This window comes from Colius striatus, chromosome Z, assembly GCF_028858725.1.
Source record: "Colius striatus isolate bColStr4 chromosome Z, bColStr4.1.hap1, whole genome shotgun sequence".
Classification (NCBI taxonomy): Eukaryota; Metazoa; Chordata; class Aves; order Coliiformes; family Coliidae; genus Colius; species Colius striatus.
The window spans coordinates 15073161-15089336 of record NC_084790.1 but is presented as its reverse complement, the minus strand read 5'-3'; positions in this window follow the sequence as shown (position 1 = coordinate 15089336).

Here is a 16176-nt window from a genome sequence, read left to right as displayed (position 1 = left end):
TCATACCTCAGAAGTCAGCTCAATTGTCTCTTTTGTATCCCAGAAACGTTTTACTGGGGATATCTATCTTCATTTTGTTCACATCAGCACCCGAGTAGGAACAGCCTTCTATGTATCATACCTCTGATTGTGAGAGGTGACCGAAGCATTGTATAAGATATGGGACAGCACTTTCGGGAAAGTAAGATGTCATCCTGCTTCATAAAATGCTGACTGTGGATGTGCATGCCCACAGGGCTCACCATGACAGCGGTCTCAAAATGCCTGAATCATCTTGTTGCTCCTGTCATGCAAGCATTAAACAATGTCACATCTCAAACTAGAAAACACACATTCTGGTTTGAGAAATGTGCTGGTGCAGCAACAAGAAAAATATTCCTCTCCTGTAATTTTTATACACAGTTGACATATGTATCTCTAATGTTTAAATGTGAAAGTTACTCTTCTGTCGTGTTGAATGAGGTAGACTATTTGGTAGCTGAACTTGCATATTCTTCTGATACAGCATATAAATCAAAGAGTCGCCTCTCTTCAAAAGCAATTAAAACATGCTTGAAATACAGATAACACTCTTTTTTTAAAGTTGCCAAAATATATGAGTCCAGATCCATTTGACTTTTCCTAAAAAGCAAAGTCTGTCTCAAGAAATTCATCAGGAACTGGACCCTCAAGAAAAAGAGATTCCTGTACAAATTTGTGTAAAACAAGCCTGCATTGCAGGCAGTGAATCACAGGGAAATGTCTTTTTGTTGTAAGTGAATCAGTGTGGTTTTCCTCTCTGGCACAAAGCTCTATGCAAAATAAAAGCAGTTTCATAGGCACTGTGAATCTGTGGTGAACTGATGATCTCAGACTAGATTAAAAAAACCAAATCTACAAATCTATACTTTCTTCTCTTTTGCTTTTGATTTCACTCATATACTGCTTTGAATGTTTCCATGTATCACAATTTTGTGTGTCCCTCCCTATTTCAATTCAATGTCTTTACTATTATTTTATTTATGTTTTCCAAAAGTATTTCTAAGGTTTTGATTTTATTCCTGTTTATAAAGGTAAAGGAAAAAATATCCCACAAATATTTTCAAACAGTGCTATGAGCTAGACTGATCCTGCTTCTTCATAATGGTGATTTATTCTCCTAGGAAGACAGTACCTAACGTTATATGATGAAGTCAATGTTAAGAAATTTTTAAAACAGAACCATCAAGGTTAAGTTTCATTTTGTTTCTCACTCTGAGAACACTACTCTGTGCTGGCCTCTAGTGTGAATGCAATTTATCTTTTTACTTCATCTATCAAAAGCAGCCAGTTGAGGTGCTAACATCCAAGTTAAAACACTGGAGCTTGACTACCTCAGTTAATTTACTGACTTCTGTGAAAATGTAGATCAGATACTTGGCAACCTATGTAACCAGGGTACCAACCTTCTTAAGCACCTTATTAAGGGTGCTTCTTTATGGAAATCTTTAAGGCCGTTGTGCATTATACCATGTTTTGCACACCATTCTCTAAACAAACATGTAATTGTCATAACAGAAGGACATATTTATGGTGGCACTGAAATTAACCGCACTATTAGAGTAGCTTTTCCCTTTATTCATACAGGCCAGTATTCAACTTCTTAGAAAATCTACATACTTTTGCAGGTTTATATTCTTGATCAAGTGAAAGAAGCCCAATCTGTAGTTTATGTACAGAGTTTCACAGAATCTTTCTGTGTTAATGTCATGTTTCAGCAAGGAGTAGCTTTTGCTTGGTAACAGGGTGAGGGGGTTGCAGTGAAGACTTGATAAAGAGTTTTCTCCCCCTCTCCTCCCTCCCCACTCCATCCCCCTCCCCCCCCCCACCACCCCACAAAGCTCCTGGGTTCAGACCCACCTCCAGCCCAGCCAGGCCAATCTGGCACCTCTGTAAAGTGATGCTTAGAATGGAGAAGTAGGAGAAGGAATTTCTTTGAAGAACACTGTAGGACCAGCAACATTATTTATCCTGGTCGAGATGAGAAAAGAATAATGAAGAAAAGCAAGGGGTTATGGGGATAAGGGAAGAAAATGAAAAACATATGTGTGGTGCTTTAGCCCTGGCTGAGTGCTAGGTGCCCACAATGTTGTTCTATCACTCCCTCTCCTAAACTGAAAAGAGGAGAGAGAAACATAACAAGAGGTCTGTGATTCAAGATAAGAACAGGGAGATCACACAGCAATTAGTGACGTGCAAAACAGAGGCACTCATAGGATCACAAGTCCTGAAAGCAATCCTGCTCCAACATGACATGAATTCGCAGGTCCAGTCAGGAACTTGTTCCAGTGTGGGCTTCCCACAGGGTCACAACCTCCTTTATACATCCACTTGCTTTGGTGTGGGGTCCTCCACAGGCTGCAAGTGAATCTCTGCTCTTTCATGAACCTCCATGGACTGCAGAAGGACAGCCTGCCTTAGCATAGTATTTACCACAGGTCACAGGGGAATCTTTCTTCCAGTGCCTAAGCACCCTCCTTCCTCTCCTCCTCCACTCACCTTGGTGTCTGCAGAGATGTTATTCTCACATTCTCATTCCCTTCTACTGCTGCCGCAGTTTATTACTTGTGCACAGTTTATCATTTGTGCAGCAATTTCCTCCCCTTCTCAAATACATCACAGAGGCGTCCCCTCAATCTCTAATTAGCCAGACCTTGGTCAATGAGTCCATCTTTGAATTGGCTGGTACTTGCCCTATCAGATACAAAGGAAGCTTCTGGCAACTCTTTGTTAAAACAATCCACCCCTGTAGCCCCCCACCCTCCACCAAAACCTGGCCCAGACAAAACCACTACAATATGGAAAAACTATGGCCATTCTGAGTAATTGTGAAAGACTGGAGAAAGAATTATATGTATAATAGTTCAAAGAAGGTGATTTATAAAATTAAGAGATTATAATGGAAAACAACCTGTCAGAGTGAAATATATATGTATATAACACACACACACACACACACACACACACACACATATATATATATATATAAAAATTAGGGAAAACTGTATTCCTGACTAGTGTAACCTGTTTGAGTGACTCCAACCCTCAGTCTGCTTTCACACCAAAGAGGGATTATGGACACATCAGTCGCCATAGACGCATCATGCTTGAATATATGTACTTTCCACCCTGCTTGCACTGATAAACTTCATAAACTGTAGGTCAGCTTTGTCCAGAACCAGTACCAGTGCTGGGTGCTGGCTTTTCCTTTGGGGTACATAAGGAATCTGGGACATTTGCTGTGCCTTGTATCTGTTCCCCACATCTGACACTATGCAGCCCTATTGGAGGCGGGTACCCTTTGCACCATGCCCTCTATGAGGAAAAGGAGGTTCATCAGTGCAATATGGACATGAAAAAGCATCTGAGAGCATGACTTCTTGAAATAGTCGGACCAGAGAGGGTGATACAGACATCACTTAGCTGACAGCAGCCTGAGATGCTGTGGTACCATCCCTAGAAAGATTTCAATTTAATCCTAAAAAACACCACGACCACAGTAGAGCAGTGCTCTGTGAGAACAGTTTCCCCTGAGCAGAGAGTGTTGTGTTTGGAGACTAGGCTTTGCTGCCACAGGTTAGCTGCAGTCCCCACATTCTAGTATGGATTGTGTGGCTGGGCACAGCTGACTCACCCGTTGCCCAGCATGAACTGTGACAAGGTTGTTTTGCTTGTGCAACTGCCTAGCTGCATAAAGAAGATGAAAGTGTGGATGCTTTGGCAACAAAGACAATATATTTTCAGCATGATATGAGAAGTGATTGAATCTCAAGGATAGTAAACACTGGATTTCAAGATATCTTTTTGTTACATCTTTTCTTGAGTTTGTGGGTTTTTAGGGGTTCTTTTCACTACAGCTAAAATACCAAACTTCTGCCTATTTACCGGATCACTTTTTATTCTCTTCATTTGCTGAATATCTTTGGTAAAAATTTAGTCTTAATAAGAAGGCATTACCCAATTGGCACAAAGTTTGTATATTGAAGAAAAACAGACTGTAGATTAATTTCACACAGTTGGAAACTAAATTTCCATTGGTAATAGTTTTAAATAACTGAATATACCAAGCCCATTCAAAGCAGACAATGTTCAGACTACCTGCAGTCATCCCCATCTTGTGATACAGATAATAAATTTTGCTTTTTCAGTCAATGCAGCTCATTGCCTGTCAAGTGTCCTTTTAATAAATTAATAAACAAGAAACTGCTGTCTACCCATTACAGAAATGAATTCCCCTCATAAAACAAATAAATACCTCTCAGGATTAATTTTCTCATTTCTTTATGTAGGTTCAAAATTCACATACTTAGCTGAGCAGAAATCGTTTCCTTCTTCATCACTTAAGAAAAGTTTCTTTACAGAATAGCTGAATGGTTTTTTTTTATCTTTTCAAATTTCCTACCAATATTAAATACTATGGAGCAAAGACAGGAAGAGACATGATATATATTTTCAAAGATGTTGAGAAACAGATATACTTTAAAAGACATTTTTGACAACACCAATTGGAATTTATCCAGATTTGAGAATAAATTGAAGATATAATAACTTCTTAATATGAAGAAATCTGTTAACAGGAAACTGAGATTCTAAAGCTTTCAAGAAAAAATATATTCACCTGGTTATGTTTTTGAAATTTTACCTTAAATCTATATTTTCCTAGGACAGTAAATTTAAAACCATCATATTTTTCAATAGAAAACAGTTAACCTTTTAAAGTACTTTTTAGCATAGAGCAAGAATCCCTGACCTTTCTTTTTTATTTTATTAAAGGATATCAGTTGATTGGAACAGAGTTTTTGCAGCAACACACTGGGAGCAGTAAAAACTCTTTCCTGGGATAAGGACCCATCTGGATATAACAATTGCTGATAATGCTACTCAGAAAACACAACAGTTGGTCATTACTTAACCTGAAATATTGTGTTTGTATTTCTCCCTAGCAAGTGCTTGAAAACAAAGTGTATGTACTTTACATCACAGAGTCACAGATTCACAGAATGGTAGGGGTTGGAAGAGACTTTTACAGATTATATAGTCCAATGCCCTGCTAAAGAAGGTTTATTATGACTCATAAAATAAGTACAAATGTAACAGACCAAGTCTACGGTCAAATGAGTGATTTCATGTTGCAAACACTTATCTCTACAGCCTACTTGGCCACTAAAGTCTTTTGCCAGACTTTTTCATATGACACATCCTGCAGCTTCCCATTGCAGTGGTGGCAAACACTGAAGACTATGTCCATTCTATTCTTGCAGAACCTTTGAATTCACATACTAAATTTCCATTTTAGATATATATTTATGTGATCATTTGCAAGTATTCAGAACTTCCTTCTTTAAGCAAGGATCTTCCAGCCACAGTTGTCTACTTTTTTTTCTTCTGTTGTTCAGTTTCTTGTAGTAGGAATCTTTTCGCTCTTCACCGAATGTTACCAGCTCTGAGCCAAACCTGCTTCTGGGACTGAGCCAATTATATGCCTCCATGATCACTTTTCAAGAAGAAGCTGGAAGAGAAGAGTGTTTCCTGTTTCTTCCTTCTTCTGTCTCTTCTTTCCCGGCTGGTGGTGGTGTAAGGAGTTGGGAGAGAGAAGCACCCATGCAAGGGAATTGGACTAGATGATCTCTAAAGGTCCCTTCCAACCCTACCATTCTATGATTCTATGATTCTAAGAATCCATGCCAGAGATATTCAATAAGGACTGCGTCCCATGGGAGGGACCCTGTATCAAAGCAAGGGAAGAATGTGAGGAGTCATCCTTCTCTGAGAAGAGAGAAATAGCAGAGATCATCTGTGAGAGACTGACCACATCCCCCACTCCCTGCCCCCCTGAGCTGTTGACGGGGGAGGAGGTAGAGATACCAGGAGCAGTGAGCTGGGCCTGGGAAGAAAGGGATGGGAGAGGGAGATCTTAAAGTGCTGGTTGCAATTTTCTCAATCATTCTTACTCCCTTTTGCTTTTTGTTCTGTTCTGTTTCTTGAGGTAGTAGAATAAACTTTCCCACTTTCCTCTCTAAGTCGAGTACTGGAGTCTGTTTTGCTTGGAACTGTAATTGGCAATGAGCCATCCCTGCCCTTGTCTTAATCCACAATAACCTTGGTTATGTTTTTCCTCCCATTTTGCTGGGGCCTTCATCATTCTAACAAGGATGGGGATGGATGGAAGGTACTGACTGTCATGGAGCTTCTGTGCTAGCTGGGCCAAACCATGACACTCATTTTCTAGACAGCCAGTTGTACAAACTGGAACATCTGAGGTCAATGCTATGGAAGTCAGTTGCAAGAATCATATCTGCAAATGCTCACATGGGTATATTCATTCATGGGGCTTGATAGGAGCTGGACAGAGGGGCTTTTTCTGATTGTCACCCATCATCATTTCCAGGGCTATGCCTACTCAGGGCAAAGCTGCCCATTGCTGTGGTTGTTCCTTCATGGTCCATCTATCTGGACAGTAGTACTGCCTTCATTACATGGCCTTCTCTAGCCTGGTGTCATATGTAACCTTCATGGGACTTCATCAGCCTCTTCTTTATCTTATTGTAAGACTCTGTCTGTAAAATGTAGTTCAATATGTAACCCATCATTTTAAAAATAATAAATTAATTAATAAACCTGTGAATCAAGGATCTGAAACATGCTCTTTCCTACTCAACATCAATGGTTTAATGACTAGGATACGTGGTCAATTTTCTATTTCTCTGTCTAAATAGGTGAATAATATTTACACACAGTATAAAATGCCATTAATTGACTTAACACTTCCACCATGTAGAGGCAATGCTCTAGAAAATTTTTATACTGAAGTTAGTGAAAAGAAACAGTTATAAGCCCATCCATTCCACAGCTTCTGCTCCCCAAATTCCCGTTCCAACTCTTCCATTTAATTTTGCAGTCATTACACTCATTAGAAAACATTTCTACATAATAATAGCAAGGAGCAATGCCTCTTGTTTTTGCTACCAGACTGAACAAATCAAATAGAAAAATATACAGGAAGATTAAGTAAAAAGTAAGGCTGTGCCATTTTTATTTTTATACTGCTTGCCTAGTTTTAGGCACCTGCAAAATCCTCAAATGTGGAGTTGATCTGCTCAATAACTGGGTAAGTGCCTACATTCTGTGATGATGCTTCCCCCAGGCTCCCCATTACACTGGTCTGAACAGGGGCCAGGACAGGAGCATTGTCTGATGCAGAGTTGAATTCTCTGTCCTTGTTCTCACAGATGTTTTGCAGAACATATTTAACAGTGTGGTGGCAATAAAAAGTACGACCTTTGTTCAGTGTACTGACTATGCATTCTGTCATATCTGGTGGCAGTGCAAGTAATAGATTCCATTTAAATTATGACAGGTTTGTTTTCAGGTGTTGTGCTCAGCCTGATTCAAAGTGACAGGTTTTCCCCAATTCTGTCACATGGAAAAAAATGCCCACATTAGTAAAACTGTCAAGTGAGGCTTTCTCAGTCTCTTCCTTTCTAGACATATTCAAAACCCATATCCTAAAGTGGCTCAGAAACATAAAACTCACTGTCTCCTCCCAACATAAATTCTTCAACCACTTGGCAACTCAAACAATTTGTTGTTTTCTGTCTGTCTGGGTAGGTGATAATTACCTTTGTTATTTTCCTGCAAGATTCACAATTCTGTGTTCCACACTGCTTCCTAACTCTAAACTGAGGCAGTAGTCTACTGGAAACTGCTTGTATGAGTGTTGTGATGCCACTTCCCATTACAGCTTGGGAAAACAACTGATTTGTTGGTGCCTCATGTCAAGCTTCATTCCTTTCCCTTTCTGCTCAGAAAACATTTGCCTTCTGACACCTCAATGGACATAAACTGCAAAGTCATTTGAAAGTAAGGCTGAATATAAGAGTGGCTTGAAGTCTCTTGTTTTCATTGAGCCTTTCTCCTAAAGGATTGATACTCTGCAGCTGAACTCATCCATCATGAAAGTTAATGTTGGGGGGGAGTCAGGGAAGGTGGCAGGGAAAAGGGCTGGGTGGGAGGTCAGGGATTTATCAGCTGCTAGTGAGTCAAGCAAGGGAAATACTGAGAATTTAGAGGTGCGTACACAGTGTTATACACAGTGAAAAAATATTTGCGTATACTTTTGAAAAAAGTGCTGTTAAGTTGTAAGCATCCAGTGCATCAGCCTCACACAGAAGCTGCTTCTCCTACTGGACAATGGAGTCCAAAACCTATTTTCATCAGTATGAGCCAGGAGAGAGATGGAAGCAAGCAGGAGACAGAAAAGACAGAAACGGCTGAAACTGAAGTCAGAATTTTCTCCAAATATTCTCTTTTGCTATCCTCACACAGCCTGGATGTTGCCCTGCAGCAAATGACTAAAGGAGAAAATGTTTGTCACGAAAGTACTTTAAAAGAGCCATGCCCGATAAACAAAAAAATCCACCAGCCTTTGTGTCTAAAAAAGGACAGCTGCCCAACGAGCTTTCTGAAGGATAACTTTTCACACGTCAGGACAAAAGTTGTCACCCTGAAAGAAACTCACTCTTTCTTTCTTTTTCTCTATGTAGCTGTCATGAATCTCACTATTTAAATAATGAAGTAGAAAAAAAAAATGGTACTGAGTTGTTTTTTTTCCTTCTGTCATATAGACAGTGCTGTCTGCTTGAATATCCTCTTCACTGTTTCCTTGAGTCTCTTTCCTGGTGTGTAGATTGTTAAGGTCCTGACTCTGACTTGCATGACACAGTTCCTCCTGACACCAAGCCTGCAATACTTTGAGAGGACCAAGGGAATATGGTAACAAAGGACTGACCACACCAGCCAAGTCTAATGACCAGTAAACCCAGGGTCATATCCTGAGAGCCTTAAGAGATACAAACAATTGAAGCCTAGAACTTGTTTTTGTACTGATGCTTAAAGTTAATACAAGCAATTAAACTTTATGAAGCATATGTTCCATATCACTGTTCATCAGACACTGCAGAGAAGATGTGTTATCTGGCCCAGCTACCTTGGGGCACTGACACGACTTTAAAAGTCTTTTAATACTGCTGAGCATGTGCTCAGCGTTTTGGATTTCACCAGTTTGATTGAAAACAAAGTCATAAAAGGAGACAGTGAGGCTTGTCAGGTACATTAATTAGGTAAATTAAGTTAACTCTAGACAGCATAGAAGTTGTATTGTAGATCTGGCATAAAACAGAGAGAATGCCAAATATTAACCAAAGAATTAAATGTAAACAGCTCTCTCAGAAGCCTTCTAATTAAATATCTGGGAAAATGATAGTGAAAACAAGTCAAATTATCAAATCTATGACAAAAATCTAATATTGAGAGTGAACCTGCCATTGAAACATCTATGGAAAGTCAATCACTCTTATTCTCATGAGGCTGAGCAGAAAAATGCCTTTCCACAAGCCAGAAGCTATGAGAAATGGTGGAGTCTTAGTTTAGGAGTGAAAGTCGATTAGAACAATTATAGTGCTAGAGGTAATTCTTTCTGCTCACTGCAAATAGGCTAAGCTGCATTTGCAAATTGCCATCTGTATGCAGGAGTTTTGTCTCACTTGGTTTAATGCTCACCTCTATAAGCGACATTCCCATTTCCTTTCTCTGTGGTGTTTCTTCAACATAAATGCGGTTTAGCTTAAGAGTATGAGGTTTATTATAGAGATTTTAATGTTTCTCACCTCTCCCAGTGTTTTAACTACATTACAATTTGCTTTATAGGAATTTGAGTGCTCAGTGACAAACACTTCCCAAAAGGGTAGTTTGATTTTTGTTTGTTTGGGTGTTTTGGTTTTTTAGTCATGGAAAAGAAATTCTCAAATAATTTTCACCTTGCAACATTTTCAGATTTCATCTTGTAAAGATCTCTCAGAAGTTCTTAAAAGGAAGTATGTGCCCTGCCATTGTCTTCCCAACTGGAGAGGCTCCTGGTTGACATTTTGCCCTCAGGAGCACCTGACCGCATGGCATCCCCTTCAGCAGGACCAGGGTGCCACGGTTTGTACTCTGCTTGAGACCTGAAGGGCTCATGGAGGACACTTGAGCTTCATATCCTCAAGTGCCTTTTGACAGGGCACAAGCTAAGAATTTCCCCAACAGCTTCCATAAGCTTTTCCAGGTCAGTAATCCATACAAAGACCTAGAAACAAACATGAGTTAAATGGTGTCCCCTGCAAAACATGTTGTTTCCAGAAAAAAAAGAAATAAGGGGCAAGTATAGAAACAGAGATACCAGGAGTTTTCTCTAAGGAACTTTAGGCCAGGAGGGCAATGGAAGGGTTCTCATTTTCAAAGAATTTTCAGTACAAGCTTAAAAAACCACCCCAACAAACTATAAAAATACAATATGTTAAAACCAAATGCAGAATGTGCAAGTCTAGTTTCTTGAAATACCAGATTACGATTAATTTTCAGCTAAGCATCTTCCCATATGTTGGCAAATAGTACATGTATTCAAGAGTTATTTCTTTACATTCCTGAAGATTAAAACTGAAAGGTGTTTCAATGAAAATGCACATTACTTGAGTTTTTGTTTTCTTTAATTGTTTCAACTAGAAACTTTAAGATGAGCCCAAATCATTTAATTGACTGACAAAACTGTGAATAGAATTGCTGTTTTTTTAGTAGCTTTGAATTTCAGTGAAGAAGAAATTATTTGACTGACATTGGACAGAAAAGCCAGGAAAAATTTATGTCTGTCTTTGGCAGATTTATTATGATTGAAAAATGAAAAATACATCCAGAAACCCACACAGTAACAATTTTATACTGCTAGAAATGATCAGCTGGTCATTAAATAGTGGTCTCTGTAGCTTTGCAGGTTTTCTTTGCATAGCAGCAGCAAGCCCAGGGTCTATAGTCCTGAACATACAGTTTTTATTCTGAAATCTATTCAATTGCAGTAATTAGGAAAGCTAAAAGGCAGAAGAAACCAAGACACAAAATACTGAAGTAGTATGCCTGCAGGTATAAACCAACCACTTAAAGAGAACAGTGGAGCCCACCAGGTCCTCACTTGCAAGCCAGACTATTCTTTTCATATCATCCTAGTTCTCCCTACAAATGTAGCTGATTTCAGAAAATGACACAAACCACTGATCTGCAAACTTCATTCCTATGTGAAGTTTAATATCCTTAGCTTCTACTGAGTCCAGCGAATCTGGAAAGGTACAGAACAGTTTGGAGCACAAGCAAGCAGTGGGACAAGCTTTTGTCTCTACCATTTTTTTAAAAATACCATTAGAGATTTAATGACTATATAATACTTATGACAAAGTGCTTGTGAAATTCCAGGTCATTACCTTCCTCTACCATGTGTAAAATGGAAAATACTCTGTTGTTACTATTGAAAGAACAATATGCAGAAATAATTAGTACTTATTAGACGAGTCACACTGAAAATACATTAACATAAACAGCTGCTGAGACTGGAGTGCATCATCCCTGACTCTTTGCAGAGTATAATACAGTTCAGCAAAACCCTACTGCCATCTCAGGGACATGCAGTCCTGTTTATAGTTGCATGTGGGAGGATGAGGTCTTTTATAGGTTCTCCAGTGTATCTACTAGGCCTACACAAACACTCATGTTTACAAAATGTGGTGCCACTGTGAGGAACTCTAGCTGCCTTGTCATAGTTAAGAGGGCCAAAATCTACCTGCATTTGCACAGACATGAGAAAACTCTCTCTCTGCTTCAAAGTCTATTGAGGTGTTGTATTACTGAATGTAGGAGCTGTTGCTGTCATTGTGCTGATAATATCACAAGGGTAGCCGGTGTCTGGTTTTTTTTAACCTATACCTATAAGATCTTCCTTGCAGTTCAAAGAGCTCTGTGACAGCACTGTGCTCTCCAGCATGCCTACTCTATGTAACCATGTAATTGAGAAGAAGCCATAGAGGCATCAGCACCAATTTCTTATGCTATTGCTCAAAGATTCTACAGAAGTAAACAGAAAAAAGAAATAAATTCCCATGTACTTTGTAGTGTTTGGCAATATGATACGTTCTGCCAGCAAGCAGTTGACAGCAAAGTCTCCCAATGTTTCATCTAACTAAAGTAAAACTCAGTGGCTTAAAGACAGACATGCTCAGCTGATAAGCTGTTTCCTTGAAGAGTGTCCATCCAGATCATCTAGTAGGCAGTTCTGTTCTTTTGTCCAAATTAAATCATAATTAATCAAAGCATCTAACTAATGCTGTCAACAATTATGAGAGGATCAGAGCAGCTATTCAGCCTATACCAGTCCTGTTTTAGAGGAATCTGAGGCAAGGACTTCAGTCAACCCAGTCTGTTGACTCCATAGCCATCAGTGAGCTGGTCAAACCTTTTGACATCAGATCAAAGCAGGCTTGGCTCCTTCAGTCGCCTGGAAATCTCTATTCAAACAACTGTGTTCTGTCCTACTTCCTGCAGCACCTTCACCTGGATGAAGGATTAGCTCATGGCTTTCCAGCACCCCTTTCCTCAACAGGGGACACACCAAAAATGTAACAAGAGCTAACTAACCACAAATACACTTGTGTTCATTTTAGTAAGTCTGCCTTTTAGTTCTCTTAAAAGTAACACATCCTAAATGTCAGATGTCAGACAGCTGGGACCTGTGTACTGACCCTATAAAAAGACATGCCCTTAATTTTTTAAACCTTAGCTCAAATCTTAATGAAAGGAATCAGTACTAATTGTGGCTTCATGAAAGACCAACATTATTTCTGGAAACTGTCAATCATGGACAGTAGAGGTGTGTTACCACTTCAGCGGGGATTGATAGCTTTTAGAGTGAATTTCACAGGCATATCCATGGACAACATGCTCATTCATTTCATGGAATACTTTCAGAACACGATGGTGAGCTTTTCTTTGGAAAAGACTTAGCCAAAACCTTCTATCTGGAGGCTCTTGTAATAAGCTTCACCTGCTACACCCTTTCAGTCCACAGGACAAATCTGATGTTAATCCAAAGTGAACCACTGTGCTTTTGTGTAATCTGAATATCATCCCTAAATGTTTCACTGTGCAGATCTACACCTTTTGTTCTACAATACCTACCAATGTAGATACATTCTTTTTTTACTTCTGATCAGTGTAATCTTGGCTTGATTTGAACCACATTCATAGTTTCCTAAAACATAGTAGCATAATACTAGAGGTACTGCCTATATGTAGTAAATAAAACTGATTCATTATATTGCCTGTCAAAAGCAGCAGCTGAAATAGAGGTCCTACCATCAGACCAAAATGCTGTGGCTGAATACTGCAGAAGACAGATTCCAACAGTATGTGATTAGACTAAGAACACCAAGCACAGCTGAAAAATGTTTCTGCACTCACTCCACTGTTCCTCTGTTGGCCTTTTCTCCTACATTTTTAATGAAATGAAGTATTTTTTTGTTTTGGAACAAAACATTCTTTTGGTATCTCTTACAATCTAAATTATCTTTTAGGCACTGTGCTGGTTTGATTCCAGCCACAGGACAAGGCCCATCCCTTTTCTTGTTAGGTCCCTGCCAGAGTGATGGGAAAGAGAATCAGGCAAAAGCAAGAAAAGTTTATGGGCTGAGATAAAGGACATCTAATAAATTAAGGGGAAATAGAGGGAAAAAACAGTGATGTAAAAGCAATCATTCACCACCTCCCACCAGCAGACTAATCCACAATCAGTCTCCAAGCAATGACTACTTTGGAAAAAGCCCTTCTGCACCTCCTGCAGTCTTATTCCTGAGCATGGTTTCATATGACATGGCTTATCTCTTTGGTTATTTGTTCATTTATGCCAGCTGTAAGAAATCCCAGCATCTTGCCCAACCCCCATCTGCTCATAAGAGCAGAGACAAGCAAAGGTGCTGATACTGTGCAAGCACTGTTCAGCAACAGTGAAACATCACTGTGTCATCAGTGCTGTTTTAGTCACATCTGAAGCAGCACATATAGGCTGTTGGAAGGAAACCTTCATCCCAGCCCAACCCAGTGCAGAAGCCCTAATTCATGTTTTGTTTTAACATTCTTGAATGGCACAGAATTCTTTAACAGGTTTTAAAAATTTGTCCAGAGTTGTAACGCCTCAGTGAGCTTGGCATTTGCATCTTTGGCTTATCTTTCCTGCATTTGGCTCAGTTGTATACAGACAGATCACTTCTTCTGTTGATATAGATAGCACTTTGTTAATTTAGTGATCCTAGGAAATCCCAGGCACCTGAAATTTCATTGCATTTCAAAAGAAGAAGATCTTAATTATCTAGAAAAGGCAGAGATTATTTTGAGGAAAGAAAACAGCAGCACTCTTTTTGAAGCATTTTACTGTGGTCCTAGTAAGTCAAAGCCCAACACTATGTTGAACATGGGAACCTGTCAGTAAGAGTGAAGGAAGACACCAGAGGTAAAAGGATGTATTATAAATGATACATTAGATGCCCTTTATCAGTTGTGTTGAGATTAAAACTAGAGCTGGTCTTTAACACTTCATAGAAGACAAGTTCTCAGCTTCTTTGGGCAGACATACCATCTGTATGGAAATGGAAGAAGACACTTAGTATTTTCTTAAGTGTTCTTGTCATTTGAGACAACACAAAGTGTTCAGTTTTTTCTGTCTTCTTCTCTCCATGTGAGCTGTATACAGAGAACTCCTGAATTTCTGTGTTCCACAAGAGATGTCAGATGCATTTTTGCTGGAGCATTTACATTCATGCTGGCCAATTAGTCAGAAAGAGGTTTGTCAGAAATACATATTCCAAAACTCTACTCTTCTAAACTCTGTAAAAACTCCCCAGTAATCTCACAAAACATGTCTTCCTAAAACTTGAGTTGTTGAACATTAGAGTTGATTTAATTGTAAGTCTTTACGGCTAAATACCATGGTCCTGATGTAAAGCCCCTCCTGAAAAAAAATGTGACTCTGCTTGTCTTTATTGATTGTACACAGATACAGTTAAAACTGAAGCCTGACACTTGGAGTGAACAATTAGAACAAGAAATACTTAAAACAGCCATGAGACGGTTGTGTGTGTGTTGTGGATATCACCTTCTCCATCTCATTCATGCGCAACATTACAGTTCTGTTCAGTATTTTCCTATGGGAAGCTGGTTTTGGTTTTTTTAATTGAATCTCATGTCAGTTAGAGTAAAAATAATGTTAATGCTTCTGAACATACTATTTTCACTCACTGTGAATATTAAATGGACAATATGATGATTTTGACAAAGAACAATATGCTCTTTATCAGAGAGGTAGTTCTCCCCCTCAACTCCACTGTGGTGATACCATCCTGCAATGCTGCATCCAGCTCTGAGGCCCTCAGCACAAGAAAGACACAGATCTGTTGGAGCGGGTTTAGAAGCAGGCCACAAAAATGACCAAGAATGTAACACCATTCCTGCAAGGACAGGCTGAGAGGACAGGTGTTGTTCAGCCTGGAGAAGGCTCCAGAGAGACCTTATAACAGCCTTTCAGAATATAAAGGGATCTTACAAGAAAGAGAGCTATTGTTCCAGTGCCTGTATTGACAGGACAAGGGGCAGCAATTTGAAGCTGAAAGAGGGTAGACATAGGTTGGACACAGGGAAGAAATTGTTTGTGATCAAGCTGATGAGACACTGGAACAGGTTGGACAGAGAAGTTGTGGATGCCCCAGTCCTGGAAGTGTTCAAGGTCAGACTGGTTCTTCCTGTCCACAGCAGGAATTTGAACTAGATCATCTTTAAAGGACCTCTTCTAGCCCAAATAATTCTATAATTCTGTGTAGCACATAATGTAAGAAAATGCACTCTACCTAGCTGCTCCTAGGTTTTCCCCAAGGTGTAGAAAGCCTGAGTACATTGTACAGTGTTTAGCGTCCTCACCAAGGGAAGCTACAGTTTGATCAAAACAAATAGAAGTTGTTCACTATGTAATTTCAGCTTCTCTGTTGTAATTGTAACAGGGAATTGCTGGTAACAAATAAACTTACAATTTCTAGTGTAGTGATTGTCAGCTTTTTTCTGAGAATGAGATAGTTTTCATCTTAACATTATTAAATCCTACAATGACTGGTTTGCATGTGGGCTTCATTTGTTTCTTACTGCCAGATCAAGGATTAAGATGGTAATGTTTCATGTAAAACTATGTAAACATGTTGTACAGAAAACTCCAAGCCCTCTAAATATGAAATCGATCTGTTCTAGGCAACAGAAAGCTGATTT